At 43.4% G+C, this 17,154-nt stretch overlaps 1 pseudogene; it reads right to left on the reverse strand.

Moving 5' to 3' along the window:
• Nucleotides 1–281: 281 nt before the first annotated feature.
• On the reverse strand, nucleotides 282–1,608 carry LOC132216255 (dual specificity protein phosphatase 7-like; annotated as a pseudogene).
• Between the last annotated feature and the right edge of the window lie 15,546 nt (nucleotides 1,609–17,154).

The raw sequence follows: 17,154 nt of genomic DNA on the forward strand, positions 1-17,154 counted from the left end.
GGGGGCTTGGGTTTACCTGCCAAAGTAAAAAGTAAACTCGTCCGTGGTGTCTTTAAAAACGCCGAACTGGCTGGGCCATTCGCAGGAAGAAGCCCGTCTGACTCCGCAGCCCTGAGTCCGAGGCAGGGCCCCTCTGGAGTCCTGCACCGGGAGTGCTGCTGGGCTCTGTCCCCCGGATGGTGAGGGGCTCAGCACCAATGGCCTGGCCTCTGGCCACAGGCGATATCCTGGTTGCTTGGGCTCCCTGGGGAGGCCGGCACCCTGCCCACCGGTGCCTGGCCTCACGTGGACTCCAGGGTGTTGAGTGGGAACAGGCTGTGGTTGGTGGGCGTGGAGAAGTAGAGCTGCTCACAGGGTGTGTGGTTGACGCACAGGCTGCTCAGTCAGCCCAGTGTCCGCTCAATGTCCAGCAGCTGCCCCATGAGGCTGAAGTTGGGTGAGATGTTGGACTTTTTCCTCTTGGCAAAGTCGTGGGCGTTGTTGAGTGACAGGTTCATCTTCTGCATGGGGTAGGCCACAGTGACCGTCACCGAGCGGCTGATGCCCGCCAGACAGCGCACCAGGACGCCACACCTCTTGGAGCGCCTCCTGGGTGAAGCTGATGGCCTCGGCGAAGAACTGGAAAGGTTCTGGCTCCGGTGGTCAGAGGTGGGATCTGCTTGTAAAGGGTGTCCCAAAATTCACGCAAGGAGTAATTTTGATAGAAAACACAGGTTTATAATAAAAAATTGTAAATTTTTTGTTGATTCATAAAGTATACAGTATAGGGTTATGTATGGAATAGCATATAGGGTAAATGGCTTCCATGGCTTTTTTGGCACATGCGCACTCTTTTGTTGAAATTTCCCATGACCGTTTTGCATAAAATCCACGAGTGATTGTTGAGAAACAAATGCATCCACAACGTGTCACTGGTGCGGATTTTGGGCTGCAGGCATCATCGGACCATTCTTCTTCGAAAATGCGGCTGCTCAGGCAATAGCAGTTAATGGTGCTTGCTATCGCGACATGATAATCCAGTTTTTTGTGCCTAAATTGCAGAAAGTCATGGAGGCCAGAGTGCTCCGAGTACTCTGTCTGGAACTTGTTGAAACCACCTTGGAGGTCGTCGGACTGGCAGCCGTCGTCGCGCAGCTTCTGCAGGAGCAGGCCGAGCACTGAGGCGGGCCCGCCGGGCTTCGGCTGCCACTCGGCGTAGAGCAGCAAGGTGGCTGCCCTGCAGCGCGTGGCGAAGTGCTCCTCGTCCGCGTGGTTCGGGATGATGGGCCGGATGGGCAGGTTGCCCTGGCGCAGGCGGCGCAGCGTGAGGCCGGGGATGGCCAGGTTGACGGCCCTCTGCTTGCGGCCAGCAGTCGAGCCGCAGCAGGGACACGCCACCGCGCGCCGCCAGCTCCTCCTGAAGCCACTCAGCGCTCTCCCCGCGCCCGTCCAGGTGCCCGCGCCGGACCCGTCCAGGTGCCCCCAGCCGCCGCCGTCCCCGAGGCCGACATGTGCGCCCGCGCTGGGGGGCCGCGGACGTGGTTTTTCATGGGGAGCGCGGGTGGCTCCGGGCCGGAGCCTGGCAGCCCTGCCCAGGGACTGCTACCCCGCCGCGCGGGCCCCAGCCACGGTTCCTGGCGCCTGCCTCCAGCCTCCCGCCTAGCTCTGTTTGTTTTTAGCTTCTTTGTTGATAATTAGCTGCCCATATATATGTGGGTTTATTTCCAGGTTCTCAACTCAGTCCCATTGGTTTGAGTGTTTGTTTTCTGCCAATACCATGCTGTTTTGATTATTGTGGGGTCTATAGTGTAATTTGAAGTCAGGGAGTGTGAAACCTCTGGTTTTATTCTTCTTCTTTTTTTTAATCTTTAAATTCTTTATTAGTTAAGGTATTAGAAATGTGTCCTCATGCCCCCCATTAGCCCCCCCCCCCTCCACATGCTCTCATCCCCCTGTTGTCCATGTCCATTGGTTTGGCTTGTATGCATGCATACAAGTCCTTTGGTTGATCTCGTCCCCTTACCCCCACCCTCCCCTACTTTCCCTCTGGGAATTAATAGTCTGATCGCTGTTTCTCTGTCTTTGGATCTGTCCCTGTTCATCAGTTCTCTATGTTGTTCTCTATATTCCACAAATGAGTGAGATCATGTGGTATTTATCTTTCTCTGACTGGCTTATTTCACTTAGCATAATGCTCTCCAGTTCCATCCATGCTGTTGCAAAAAGGCAAGAATTCCTTCTTTTTTACTGCAATGTAGTATTCCATTGTGTAGATGTACCACAGTTTTCTAATCCACTCATCTGCTGATGGGCACTTAGGCTGTTTCCAAATCTTAGCTACGGTGAATTGTGCTGCTATGAACATAGGGGTGCATATATCCATTCTGATTCGTGTTTCTGGCTTCTTGGGATATATTCCTAGAAATGGGATCACTGGGTCAAATGGGAGTTCCAGTTTTAGTTTTTTGAGGAAACTCCATACTGTTCTCCACAGTGGCTGCACCAGTCTGCATTCCCACTAGCAGTGCAGAGGGTTCCTTTTTCTCCACATCCTCTCCAACACTTGTTTGTTGATTTGTTGATGATAGCCATTCTGACAGGTGTGAGATGATACCGCAGTCGTCTTGATTTGTATCTCTCGTATTAGTGACTTTGAGCATGTTTTCATATGTCTTTTGGCCTTCTGTATATCCTCTTTTGAAAAGTGTCTATCTAGGCCCATTGCTCATTTTTTGATTGCATTGTTTATCTTCCTATTGTGTTTTTTTTGTTTTTTACTATCAACAATCATTTTATTTTATTATTATTATTATTTTTATTAAATCTTTATTGTTCAGATTATTACAGTTGTTCCTCTTTTTTCCCCTCATAGCTCCCCTCCACCCAGTTCCCAGACCCCCTCTGCCCTTACCCCCGCCCCGTCATCATCCATAGGTGTACGATTTTTGTTCAGTCTCTTCCCGCACCCCCCCACACCCCTTTCCCCCCTGAGAATAGTCAGTCCACTCCCTTTCTATGCCCCTGATTCTATTATAATCACCAGTTGACTCTGTTCATCAGATTATTTATTCACTTGATTTTTAGATTCACTTGTTGATAGATGTGTATTTGTTGTTCATAATTTGTATCTTTACCTTTTTTTTCTTCTTCCTCTTCTTAAAGGATACCTTTCAGCATTTCATATAATACTGGTTTGGTGGTGATGAACTCCTTTAGCTTTTTCTTATCTGTGAAGCTCTTCCTCTGACCTTCAATTCTGAATGATAGCTTTGCTGGGTAAAGTAATCTTGGTTGTAGGTTCTTGCTATTCATCACTTTGAATATTTCTTGCCATTCCCTTCTGGCCTGCAAAGTTTCTGTTGAGAAATCAGCTGAGAGTCGTATGGGTATTCCCTTGTAGGTAACTGAGTTTCTTTCTCTTGCTGCTTTTAAGATTCTCTCTTTGTCTTTTGCTCTTGGCATTTTAATTATGATGTGTCTTGGTGTGGTCCTCTTTGGATTCCTTTTGTTTGGGGTTCTCTGCGCTTCCTGGACTTGTAAGTCTATTTCTTTCACCAGGTAGGGGAAGGTTTCTGTCATTATTTCTTCAAATAGGTTTTCAATATCTTGCTCTCGCTCTTCTTCTGGCACCCCTATAATTCGGATGTTGGTATGCTTGAAGTTGTCCCAGAGGCTCCTTACACTATCTTCATATTTTTGGATTCTTTTTTCATTTTGCTTTTCTGGTTGGGTGTTTTTTGCTTCTTCGTGTTTCAAATCTTTGACTTGATTCTTGGGATCCTCTAGTCTGCTGTTGGAACTCTGTATAATATTCTTTATTTCAGTCAGTGTATGCTTAATTTCGAGTTGGTCCTTTTTCTTTTTTTTTAAAAAATATGTTTTATTGATTTTTTACAGAGAGAAAGGGAGAGGGATAGGGAGTTAGAAACATTGATGAGAAACATCAATTCAGCTGCCTCCTGCACACTCCCTACTGAGGATGTGCCCGCAACCAAGGTATATGCCCTTGACTGGAATCGAACCTGGGACCCTGCAGTCTGCAGGCCGACGCTCTATCCACTGAGCCAAACCAGCTAGGGCTAGTTGGTCCTTTTTCATATCCTCGAGGGTCTCACTAGATTTATTGGTGGTCTCACTAGACTTAATTGAGGGTCTTACTAAATTTATCAGTGGTTTCTAGAAAATTCTTGAGAAACCTTAAAAGTGTGGTTTTGAACTCTATATCCAGTCGTTTGCTTTCCTCCATTTCTATCATTTGTGTCCTGTTTCTTTGTCTCCGCATTTTGGCTGCTTCCCTGTGTTGATAGAGTGGCTTTGTGTGCTAGGTGTCCTATAGGGCCCAGTGGGTCAGCCTCCCCTATTACTGGAGGTGGACATTCTTGGTGCACTACTTTGTGGACTTTGTACACAGTCATGTTGTAGTTAAGGCTTGATTATTGTAGGTATCTCTGGGAGTAATTGACCTCCAGGCCAATTGGCTGTGAGAATCAGCTGTGTCTGCAGTGGGAGAACTTCTTTGCTGATTTTTTGTTTAGAGGATTTGTCCAATGGTGATACTGGGGTGTTAAAGTCCCCTACTATGATTGTATTGCTGTCAATCTCTCCCTTGATCTCCTCCAGAAGATTTCTTATGTATTTAGGTGCTCCTATATTGGGTGCGTATATGTTTACCAGAGTTATTTCTTCTTGTTGGATTGCTCCCTTTAGAATTATGAAGTGGCCTTCCTTATCTCTTTTTATGTCCTTCACTTTGAGATCTAATTTGTCAGATATAAGTATTGTTACCTTTCTTTTTTCCCACTTCCATTCGCCTGAAAAACCTTTTTCCATCCTTTCACCATCAGTCTGTGTGCGTCTTTTTTTCTGAGGTGGGTTTCCTGTAGACAGCAGATATATGGGTCATGTTTTCTTATCCACTCAGTTACCCTATGTCTTTTGATTGGGGCATTTAATCCATTTTCATTTAAAGTTATTATTGATAGGTACTTGTTTGTTGCCATTTTTATTCTTTACCCCTGTGTTCCTTCTTTGTTTCCTATTTTTTCTTTTTACAGCAGACCCTTTAGCATTTCTTGCATTGCTGGTTTGGTGGTAATAAACTCCCGTAGTCCTTTTTTGTCTGTGAAGTTCCTGATTTCACCCTCAATTTTGATTCATAGCCTTGCTAGGTACAGTATTCTTGGATTCAGACCCTTCCTTTGCATGATTTTGTATATTTCATTCCATTCCCTTCTTGGCTGATGTGTTTCTGTTGGGAAATCAGTCGCTAGTCTGATGGGGGATCCTTTGTAGGTAACTTTCTGTCTCTCTCTGGCTGGTTTTAAGATTCTTGCTTTGTCATTGGTGTCTGCCAATTTAATTATAATGTGTCTTGGCGTCGGTCTTTTGGGGTTCATTTTGTTTGGGACTCTGTGAGCTTCTTGGATTTGTGTGAGTTTTTTCTTCCCTATATCAGGGAAGTTTTCTGTCATTATTTTTTCAAACAGGTTTTCTATTCCTTGCTCAATTTCCTCTCCTTCTGTCACCCCTATTATGCAGATGTTGTTTCGTTTTGTGTTGTCCCAGAGTTCTCTTAGGCTCTCCTCCTGCTTTTTAATTTTTTTTCTAGAAGCTGCTCTGCTTGGGTATTTTTTCCTACCTTGTCTTCTAGCTCACTGATGCGGTCCTCGGCTTCTTCTAGTCTACTGTTGATGCTTCCTATTGAGTTCTTTATAGCAGTGATGTCATTTTTTATTTCTTCTTGGTTTTTCTTCATTTCCTCTTTGTTTTTACACATATTGTTGAATTTGTCTTCCATTATTTTCATCCACGTTATGACCATTTCTCTGAATTCTTTCTCTGACAGGTTGATTGCCTCCTTTGCCTCCATTTCGTTTACTTCCTTTTCTGGTGATGCCTGGTTTTCTTTCATATGCTGGCTGGTTCTTTTTCTCCCCATGATTTCTCTTCTCCAGGTGTTTGGTTATATAGTTCTCTCTCTGCTGTGTCGATTTAAAGGCACAAAATACAACACAACAAGGCACAATGTACAAGGCACTGAGCACAAATGTATTCATGATATTAATAAAGGTGACCATCTGAGCAAAGAGAATTAGGGGATAAGGAAGAAATATGAGAAAAAGATAAAAGAGAAAAAGAAAAAAAAGGAGTGCTAAAATGAAATTGGGAAAAGGGAAAAAAATAGTAAGAGAGAAAAGAGAGAGAATGAATTAGAAGAGTGGAAGAGACTATTTATGTGGGGAGAAAACTCCAATAGAACCACCCCTAATCCCAACAAAATCCAGCAGCAGATCCCTGGAGATGAATGCAAACTACAAACAACCAATAATATCAAGCAAGGTGAGGGAAAACAGAAGCACACAAATAACCGGAAAAAAAACAACAACAGAAAAATAAAAAGAAAAAGCAAAACAATCTCACAAACAAGCAAAAAAAAAAAAAAAAAACCCTCACAAAAACCCCCCAATATACTCAACAATCAAGCAAACAACAACAAAACGACACAGAGAAAAAAATTTGGATAGTAAAGAACGAGAAGAGAGAGGTGTATATGGATTTAGAGCTGGGGATTGGAAATTAGATATATAAGTAGGGTGAAATTTTTACAGGGGGTAAAAAGAAGGAATAGGGAAAATCTAAAACAGGAATAGGGTAAGAGAAACAGGATAACAAAAGGGGAAAAGTGAGGAAGAGAGTTTTGGCATAAAGGTAAAGTTGAGGTAGAGAAAAATGATGCTAAAGGAACAATGAAAATAGAATGTAGAACACTAATCCCAAAATAAAATAAAGAGAAAATAAAATGACACTTTAAAAAATGGTAAAATGGTAGTAGTAATAATACTGGTTAAAAATAAAAATGTAGTAATTAAAAAGGTAACATCAGGTGATGAAAAAAGAAAAAAAATTAGTTTCTTAATTAAAAGGTGCAAAAAGAATTTAAAAAAAATAAAAATGTTCAGTAGTGAAGGTCCTTCAGTTCCTCTGCTCTTCTGTTTGGCACGCCTTAGTCCTGCCAGGTATTCAGGAAAGTGTTGAAGTTCCCTGAGATACACTGTTCCTCTGTGTTGTAAACCACAGTCCTGATTTTAAAGCAGGCCATATTTGTTTCCCAGACTGCCTTTATTTGTATTTACAGAAGAGTCAGTTCGTGGTTCAGCTCCTGGGTGGCAGTGTTTCTGGATTGACCTCTGAGGCTATAAGTCCTCTCTATCCAGTAATTAGGGTTTATTTTCTCTATCACACTTAAAACTGGTTTGGGAGAGTCAACTGTCCAGAGCCGGTTCTTTAAACTTTACTCCCCGCTCTGTTTCCCAGGTTCCACAAAAACAACTTTCCCCTGCAGTCTCTGTGAGTGACCCCAATTGGGCAATCCTATGTATTGGGTTTAAGAATTAAACGCAAAGATTTAAGGGGAAGAGAAAAAACAAGAGCCTGAGAAGTTGCGCGAATTCACAACCCTCCACCTTCCAGCTCCGTGTGCAGTCTCTTCCGCGTGTCCTCTCTCCCCTGGCACTAAGCAGCCGGCACACTGGCAAAATCTGAGGCTGCCTTTTTGCGTCCAGTCCAGCTATGGGTTTATTTTTAGCGTTCCCTTCTGCCAGCAGCCCTGCGGGACCCCTTCCACACTGGCCCCAATGGCTGCGGACTTTGTGGGGCGCAGATTTCCGCCGCGCACGTTCCTCTCTCCAACCTGAGTTGCAAACCACACCTTTATGGTGAAATCCGACCTTTCCGTGAGGAGAAGCAGGGCTCCTCTGAGTCCATGTAGTCGCACTGCTTGAGACCCGGTGTTTCTGGGTTAGTAGCTGATCTCTGGATGCCGTTCATGCCGTGGATGCCGTGGATGCCGGGTCTTTGGATGTATATGCTTCCAATAACAGCCACTCAAGATGGCGTGGTCTCCGCGGCTGAGCCGGTGCTCTGGGAGAGATTTCAGCCGCAGTCTCCAACTGCCCCCTTTCTCTGGGAGTCCTCTGCCTTTCCCGGCTGCAAACTGTCTCCCAGCTGAAATTTTCTGCCTATTCAGGCTGTATGTTACCCGTTTCAGCTGTTCACCCTATCTGCTCCGGAACAAGGCACGGGACACGTCCATCTATACCTCCGCCATTTTCTTCCTCCCTCTGGTTTTATTCTCTTCTTCTCAGAATTGCTTCAATCATCTGGGGTCTTTTGTGGTTCCATACAAATCTGATGATTTTTTTTGGTTCTAATTCTTTAAAAAATGCAATGGGGATTTCAACGAGGATTGCATTAAATTTGCATATTGCTTTGGGTTATGTGGCCATTTTAACTATGTTGATTCTTCAAATACATGAATATGAAATATCTTAATATTTTCCCTTTTTGTGTGTCTTCTCCTTTTTAAAAAATCCTCATCCAAAGACATGCTTTTATTGATTTTAGAGAAAGAGGAAGGGAGAGAGGGGAAAGGAGCAGGGGGAGAGGGAGAGAGAGAGGTGAGAGTGAAATATTGATCAACTGCCTGCTAAATTTACCCTGAACAGGAATCGAACCTGCAACCTTGGTATGGTTTCTGACCAGGAATAAAACCCAAGACCTTTCAGTGTACAGGATAATGCTACAACCCACCAAGCCACACTGGACAGGGCTTTTTGTGTCTTCTTAAGTTTCTTTTAATAGTGTCTTGTAGTTTTCAGTATACAGGACCTTTTAAAAAATGTTTTGTATTTTATTTTAAAATATATTTTTATTGATTTCAGAGAGGAAGGGAGAGGGAGAGATAGAAACATCAATAAGGAAGAAACATCTGTCTACTGCCTCTTGCACTCCCTCTATTGAGGGTTCTAGCCCACAACCTTTGCATGTGCCCTGACTGGGAACTGAACCAGGGACAATACTCAATCCACTTAGCCACACCAGACAGATCCTTTAAAAGTTTATTTCTTTGATATGTATGTATGTATGTATTTATTTATTTTAAATTAAATCTGTATTGTTCAGATTATTACAGTTGTTCCTCTTTTCCCCCCCATAGCTTCCCTCCACCTGGTTCCCACCCCACCCTCCGCTCTCAACCCCCCCTCCCCCCACTGTCCTCATCCATAGGTGCACGATTTTTGTTCAGTCTCTTCCCGCATCCCCCACACCCCCTTCCTCCCCAAGAATAGTCAGTCCACTCCCTTTCTATGCCCCTGATTCTATTATAATCACCAGTTGACTCTGTTCATCAGATTATTTATTCACTTGATTTTTAGATTCACTTGTTGATAGATGCATATTTGTTGTTCATAATTTGTATCTTTACCTTTTTTTTCTTCTTCCTCTTCTTAAAGGATACTTTTCAGCATTTCATATAATACTGGTTTGGTGGTGATGAACTCCTTTAGCTTTTTCTTATCTGTGAAGCTCTTCCTCTGACCTTCAATTCTGAATGGTAGCTTTGCTGGGTAAAGTAATCTTGGTTGTAGATTCTTGCTATTCATCACTTTGAATATTTCTTGCCACTCGCTTCTGGCCTGCAAAGAGAAATCAGCTGACAGTCGTATGGGTACTCCCTTGTAGGTAACTGACTGTCTTTCTCTTGCTGCTTTTAAGATTCTCTCGTCTTTTGCTCTTGGCATTTTAATTATGATGTGTCTTGGTGTGGTCCTCTTTGGATTCCTTTTATTTGGGGTTATCTGCGCTTCCTGGACTTGTAAGTCTATTTCTTTCACCAGGTAGGGGAAGTTTTCTGTCATTATCTCTTCAAATAGGTTTTTAATATCTTGCTTTCTCTCTTCTTCTGGCACCCCTATAATTCGGATGTTGGTACACTTGAACCTGTCCCAGAGGCTCCTTAAACTATCTTCGTATTTTCGGATTCTTTTTTCATTTTGCTTTTCCGGTTGGGTGTTTTTTGCTTCTTCGTATTTCAAATCTTTGACTTGATTCTTGCGATCCTCCAGTCTGCTGTAGGGAGTCTGTATAATATTCTTTATTTCAGTCAGTGTATGCTTAATTTCTAGTTGGTTCTTTATCACAACATCGAGGGTCTCACTAGATTTCTTGAGGGTCTCACTAAATTTATCTGCGGTTTCTAGAAAATTCTTGAAAAACCTTAAAAGTGTGGTTTTGAACTCTATATCTAGTCGTTTGCTTTCCTCCATTTCTGTCATTTGTGTCCTGTTTCTTTGTCTCCACATTTTTTTATGCTTCACTGTGTCGATTCATTGGCTTTCTGTGCTAGGTGTCCTATAGGGCCCAGTGGGTCAGCCTCCCCAATTACCTGAGGTAGACACTCTTGGTGCACCCCCTTGTGGGTTTTGTGCACAGTCTTGTTGTAGTTAAGCCTTGATTGTTGTAGGTAACACTGGGAGGGATTGACCTTCAGGCCAATTGGCTGTGAAAATCAGCTGTGTCTGCAGTGGGAGAACTTCCGTGCTGGAGACACCCCTCCTGGGCAAGACTTGCTTCAATGGGACTTTGGTGCTCACTGAGTCTGCCCCCTTAGTGTGTCCTTTATGGATCCGAGGAGCTGCAATCTGGATGGTCCCACTCTGACCATGGGGCACACTGCTTCCTGGATCTTTAAGGAGGTGCTAATCTAGCCTCTGCCTGAGGCTATCCAGCAGGAGCTAGCTGTGACTCAATGCAAGTTTCCCTGGGGCCTTGGGCCAGCTGCAGTTTGTTAGGTAATTATCAGATTGCAAAGGGCCAGGCCTTTCATATGCAAAAGCCTCCGTGCCAGGCTTGGGCGGGGCGGGGTCCCAGGGGATCAACAGGGCGGAGCGAACTGTTATGGCTGCTCTCAGTCCTGCCCTCAGAGGCCCTGCTTCTTCGTGTCCTGGCAGTCACTGCAAGCACCCCGAGAGAAAGCTGCCCTCGAGTTCTGACCAATGCCAGACAGTCCAGTTTCTCCCTTATGAGTCTGGGTCCCCAGAGACTCACCCGGAACTTGAGCTTAGAGCTTGAAACTCCCTCCCAATTGAAAAAGACAACTGTGTCCTCAGCTGCCAGCCCTCTCTGAATGCACCTCCGTACCTTACTTCCGCACCGCACCTCCTCTGAGTCTCGGTATGCTTTTCTCTTTTCTTCTAGTTGTAGAATTTCCACTCAGCCAGCCTTCCTGTGGTTCTGGATAATGTCTGTTCCGTCTTTTAGTTGTATTTTTGAAGTGGTTGTTCGAGGCAGCAATCTCCAGTGTTTACCTATGCCGCCATCTTGTTTTTTTCTGTATGTATTTATTGATTGATTTGGTGTTCTATTCCTTTTGCTGCAATTGCAAGAGAAAGTTTTCATTTATTTTTTCGAAATTTTATTGTTACTATATAGGAATGCAATGGATTTTTGACATTGATTTTATATCCTGTAACTTTACTGTATTTGTTTATTGTTTCTAATTGTTTTTTGGTGGAGTATTTAGAGTTTTATATATAAAGAACCATGTCATCTGCAAAAAGTGACAATTTTACTTTTTCACTGCCAATTTGGATGCCTTTTATTTCAGTCTCTTGCCTTATGGCTCTGGTTAAGATCTCCAGTTCTATGTTAAACAACAGTCGTGAGAGTGAGCATCCTTGTCTTGTTCCTGATTTTAAGGAAATGCTTCAGTTTTTCACCAGTGAGTATGATAAGTGGCCTTTACTATGTTGAGGTACTTTCCTTCTATATCCATTTTATTGAGCATTTTAATCACAAATGCAGGTTGAATTTTGTCAAATGCTTTTACTGCATCTATCCTTATGATCACATGAATTTTATCCTTTTTTGTTAGTGTGGTGTATCACATTGGTTGGTAGGTTGAACCATTCTTGAATCCCTGAAATAAAACCTATTTGATTGCGATGTATTATCTTTTATTTATTTACTAACAGCCCAGTGCACAAATTCATGCATGGATGGGGTTTGGCTGCCAGCCCAATGGGGGCTGATTGTGGCCGAGCCGGCTTGGGGGAGAGGCTGCGGGAGGTTGGCCAGCTGGCTGGCCCCACCCCCGATTGGGGTGGGGGGGGGGTGCCGATTGGGGGCAGGGCCAGCCAGTGGAAGGGGCCGCAGGAGGTTGGGGCAGGCATTGATCAGGGCCCTGTTTGGGCCGGTTGGCCACTGCAGTGCGTGTCATAGCCACCGATTGTTCTGGTAGTTCCAGTTGTTCCGTCTTTCCCGTCGCTTGGCTTTTATATATATAGATTTTATTTTAATTTTTATTATCTAAATAATAGTTTTATTGATTTCAGAGAGGAAGGGAGAGGGAGAGAGAGATAGAAACATCAATGATGAGAAAGAATCATTGATCAGCTGCCTCCTGCATGCCCCCTACTGGGATCGAGCCCACAACCCAGGCATGTGCCTTTGACTGGAATAGAACCCAGGACCCTTTGGTCCACAGGCTGATGCTCTATCCACTGAGTCAAACCAGCTAGGGCTCTTATTTCTTTAAAAAAAAAGTATTTTCATTGATTTTAGAGAAAGAGGGAGAGTGATAGAAACATTGATGAGAAACATCATTGGTCAGTTGCCTCTTGTGTGCCCCCTATTGGGGATCAAGTTCACAACTCAGACATGTGCCCCGACTGGGAATTGAACCAGTGAACTCTTGGTTCATGGGTCGATGCCCAACCACTCAGCAACACTGGCCAGGCCATGTTTCTTGAGGTAGGTCTCAGAGATTAAAAATGGTGGCAGAGTAAGTAGATACTGCACAGATATGCTCCCAGGAACAAACTGGAATTACATTAAATACAGAAAACCACCTGAATAATCAAGGGAAGACTCACTGGAGAGAACCCTGATAACTGAGGACAGAAAGTGGAGATCACATAGAGACTGCTAGGAGGGGTGGAGGCCCAAAAGGGCTGGCTGGCTTCCACAGACAGCAATGGAAGTTCCAGAGAGATATATCAGCTGTGGGGGAGGGGGGTTGCCACTGAGAACTCTGAGGTCTAATCCCCAAGCTGGGTCCTCCAGCAGAGAGCATCAGAACTGAGAAGGGGACCCACATAACATCTGGCTATGAAAAGCAGTGGGGCTGTTCTGTTAGGGAGAGATGGCTGGAAATTCAGGCACCCTCTTAAAGGGCCAACACACAAAATTCCCTGTGGAGCCACTCACCTTGCACTCTGGCAGAGTGGACTGGAGCTATATGAGCAGAAGCCAGGATCGGGCGGCTCTGGGGTTAGAGCTCAGAAGCAGCCACCCCGGTTTCCTGTGCTGAGTCATTCCCTCATGCTGCAGAGATCATCCTTCTCACATAGACATCTGCTAAACAGGTGGCTTTGCCTGGGGCAAAGACAGTTGACTCACCCTATTGGAAAGCACCTTGTCTCACTGTGCAGTTTCTGAGGCCCATTAAAAGACTGAGAATAACAATTAGCCTTCAGGCAGAAGCAATTGTCCACCCTATTGAAAAAAACTCTTGCCATATCTGTGGACGATTGCCTGAGGGCAATTCAGGGTGGAATCCTATCAGTCTACAGGCAGAGGTGGTCTCTGGAGGCTTTGTGTCTTTGCCTGATCTAATTAGTCAGAAACAACATTTGACATTGTCCTGCACTAGAGATTGAGAGGCATAGCAGATTTACCTAATACATAGTCATAAATCCAAACAGGCAGCCAAAATGAGGAAACAAAGACACAAACCCCAAATGAAAGAACAAGAGAATTCTCCAGAAAAAGAGATAAATGATATGAAGATAAGAAATTTATCTGATATAGAGTTCAGAATAATAATGGTAAAGATGCTCAACAGCATGAGAAAAAGTATAGTAACTATAAAACAGAAATAAAGAATGACATAGCACAAATAAAAACACATTGGAAGGAATACACAGAAGATTAGAGGAAGCTGAGGATTGAATCAGTGAACTGAGTGAAAAAAATCACTCAATCAGAGAACCAAAGAGGAAAAAAACAATAAAAACAGGAGGACAGCTTAAGGGAGCTGTGGGACAACGTGAAACATAACAATATTGAGATAGGTCTGTAATGTTATAAATGTACCTTATATTACCACTTTTTCTGCATTCCCAAAATTTTGATATGTCATAATGTCATTCTTATTTGTTTCTATGTGTCTTTTAAAAAAATGTATATTTTTATTTATTTCAGAGAGGAAGGGAGAGGGAGAGATAGAAATGTCAATGATGAGAGGGAATCATTGGTTGTCTGCCTCCTGCACGCCCCACACTGGGGATCAAACCCACAACTCGGGAATGTGACCTGACCGGGAATCCAACCATGACCTCCTGGTTCATAGGTCGACACTCAACCACTGAGCCATGCTGGCCTGGCTGTTTTATCTTTTTAATGCTATATGTACAGTTCTAGATTTTTGTTTTGTGGTTATCATTATGCTTATCCTACAAGTTTAATATGTTTAATTGTCCTTGTTCTGATTGCATCTTATCTCCATTCACCTGTGCAAGTTCAGCCCTTACCCCCTTTCCTTTTCTGTTTTCATTGTAACAAACTATTAAACTGTGCAATATTTTCCAAATTGCAGTAGCTATTGTCTTTTAAAAATGCTTTTGACTCCTTTAACATTTATGTTATATTTAAGTGTTTAATACCCATTCTGAACAAGAGTTGCAATTTCCTGCTTCTGTGTGTTTGTCTTCTTATAACAGTTTTATATCCTTTTGCTTTTTTTATTTCAGGTAAAAGAGCTCCTTTCAGCATTTCTTGTAATTCAGGTCTTATGGTGATAAATTCTTTCAGCTTCTGTTCATCTGGAACAGCCTTTATTTCTTCTTCAGATTTAAAGGGTAAATTTGCTGAATATATCATTCTTAGCTGGTAATTTCTCTTTCAATATTTTGAATATTTGACTCCACTCTCTCCTAACTTGTAGGGTCTCTGCTGAAAAAAAAATGCAATGATAATCTAATGGGGTTTCCTTTATAGTTTACTGTCTTTTTTTTGTGGCTGCCTTGAGAATTCTCTCTTTACCATTAACTTTTGACAGTAATATGATGTGCCTTGAGACGGTTGTTTTTCATCAAGATAATCAGGTGTCTGTTAGTTTTTTGGATTTAAAGGTCCAGTTTTTTCAATTGGTTGGGAAGTTCTCTTGATTATTTGTTTATATAGGCTCTCTGTTCCTTTATGCTCTTCTACTTCTGGTATCCCATTATTCTTTTTTTTTTTAAATATATATTTTATTGATTTTTTACAGAGAGGAAGGGAGAGAGACAGAGAATCAGAAACATCGATGAGAGAGAAACATCGATTAGCCGCCTCCTGCACATCCCCCATCGGGGATGTGCCCGCAACCCAGGTACATGCCCTTGACCGGAATCGAACCTGGGACCCCTCAGTCCGCAGGCCGACGCTCTATCCACTGAGCCAAACCGGTTTCGGCCCATTATTCTTATATTGCTCTTTCTAATGGTATCAGAGAGTTCTCATATTTTTTTTTTTTTTTTTTTTTACTATAAATTCTCTCTCTTCTTACACCTGAGTTGTTTCTAGAGTTCTATCTTCTGTGTCACTGTTTCCTTTATGTGGTCTGCCCTATTTCCTAAGCTCTCTAACTTATCCTTCATCTCATTTATTGAGTCCTTCAGCTCCAGAATTGCTGCTTTTTTTTTCTTGTTTTGCTTCACTCTCTTTAGCCACGTACTTCATTTGTTCATTGATTTTATTTCTGAGCTCATTGAACTGCCTTTCTAAGTTCTTTGTTTTTCATTGACATTTTTTTAGAACTGCAATCTCAAATTCCCTGTCATTTAAGTCATAGTCTTCCATGTCATTTTTTTTCCCCTGGAGATTTTTCATTTTCTTTCTGAACTTCTTTGTTACCTTGGTTATTTATGGTATTTGATTAATGATTTCTCTGCCTGGGTATTTGCAGGGAATGAATTCTTTATTATTATTTTTTATTTGTTTTTTTAAAGTACTGTCATAATTATTTAGCCTGTTGATAAATAGATGTCTTTCTTTTGTTTCCCAGTAGGTGGTGGTATAGCTCAAGATTTTGTTTTTGTTTTTTGTTTTTCTGTTCTACAGGGACTTCCCTGATGTCTGTGGGGAGTTGTCACCTCAGCTGAGAAAAATGTCTTGTATTGCCCGAGGAAGTGGGTGCCCTCTTTACAACCCCGACTGGGTTGCCTTGGTCTTAGGGCATCATCTGTGTGGTGGAATGTGGTGGGTTATGGGTCTCCTGGCCTATGTGTTCTTAGCACTAATTTCCTGCAGCCAGAAGCTGCTAGCCACACTGTAACTGTTTCCTTCATGTGGCCTGCCTTATTTCCTAAGCTCTCTAACTTATCCTTCATCTCATTTATTGAGTCCTTCAGCTCCAGAATTGCTGTTTTTTTTCTTCTTGTTTTGCTTCACTCTCTTTAGCCACGTACTTCATTTGTTCATTGATTTTATTTCTGAGCTCATTGAACTGCCGTTCTAAGTTCTTTGTTTTTCATTGACATTTTTTTAGAACTGCAATCTCAAATTGCAGTTCTAGAGATCCCAGCTGAGAGATCCCAGCTGCCTTTCCCAGGCTCCTTGGAGATTGGTGGGGGAAGAGTGGATGGGGAAAGTGGGGTTGTGTGTGGCTCTGTTCTTTTCAGTGGGTTCAATTGCAATGAGCACAGAGCATTTAGTCTGGAAAGTTGCTTCTGCCCCTTGTGATTTGCCCAGCAAGAGTCGCAATACCAGAGGAGAGATGGAAGATGGCGGCAATATAGGCAGACGCGTCCCAGGTCGTGTCCCGGAGCAAATGGAGTGAGCAGCTGAAACTAATAACACCCACCCTGAATTGGCGAAATTACTCAGCTGGTGAGACGGTTTGCAGCCGGGAAGGGCAGAACTCCCCTGGAAAGGTAAAAAAAACACCGAGGGATTTGGGCAGGAAAGTTTGCCAGACCTCTGAGCCCAGAGGGTCGGAGGGAGACCTCGTGGCAGACAGCCGCGTCCTGTGGGATAGGCACAGCCCCTGACTGGGGAAAGGAGATCTGCAGGATTCCTGGCGCCAGGGGATTTGAGATCTGGGTTCTGTGATCACGGAGGACTGAGCCTAAAGGGGGCAGCCTGAAGAGCTGATCAGACCATGTAGTGCCAGTAAGAGAAGAGCTTACAGAAACTAAGCCTTCCCTGTTTCCGTGGCCGGCGTTTGTTTGTTTGTTTTCACTGAATCCTGTTCATAAGACATTTCAGATACAGACACTCACTTGTGCTGAAGAGAGGGAGAAGGTGTGGACGAGTGGAATCTGGGGAGAGACTGAGGAGAGAGGGGGGGGGCCG

Source organism: Myotis daubentonii, chromosome 15 (genome assembly GCF_963259705.1).
Source record: "Myotis daubentonii chromosome 15, mMyoDau2.1, whole genome shotgun sequence".
Classification (NCBI taxonomy): Eukaryota; Metazoa; Chordata; class Mammalia; order Chiroptera; family Vespertilionidae; genus Myotis; species Myotis daubentonii.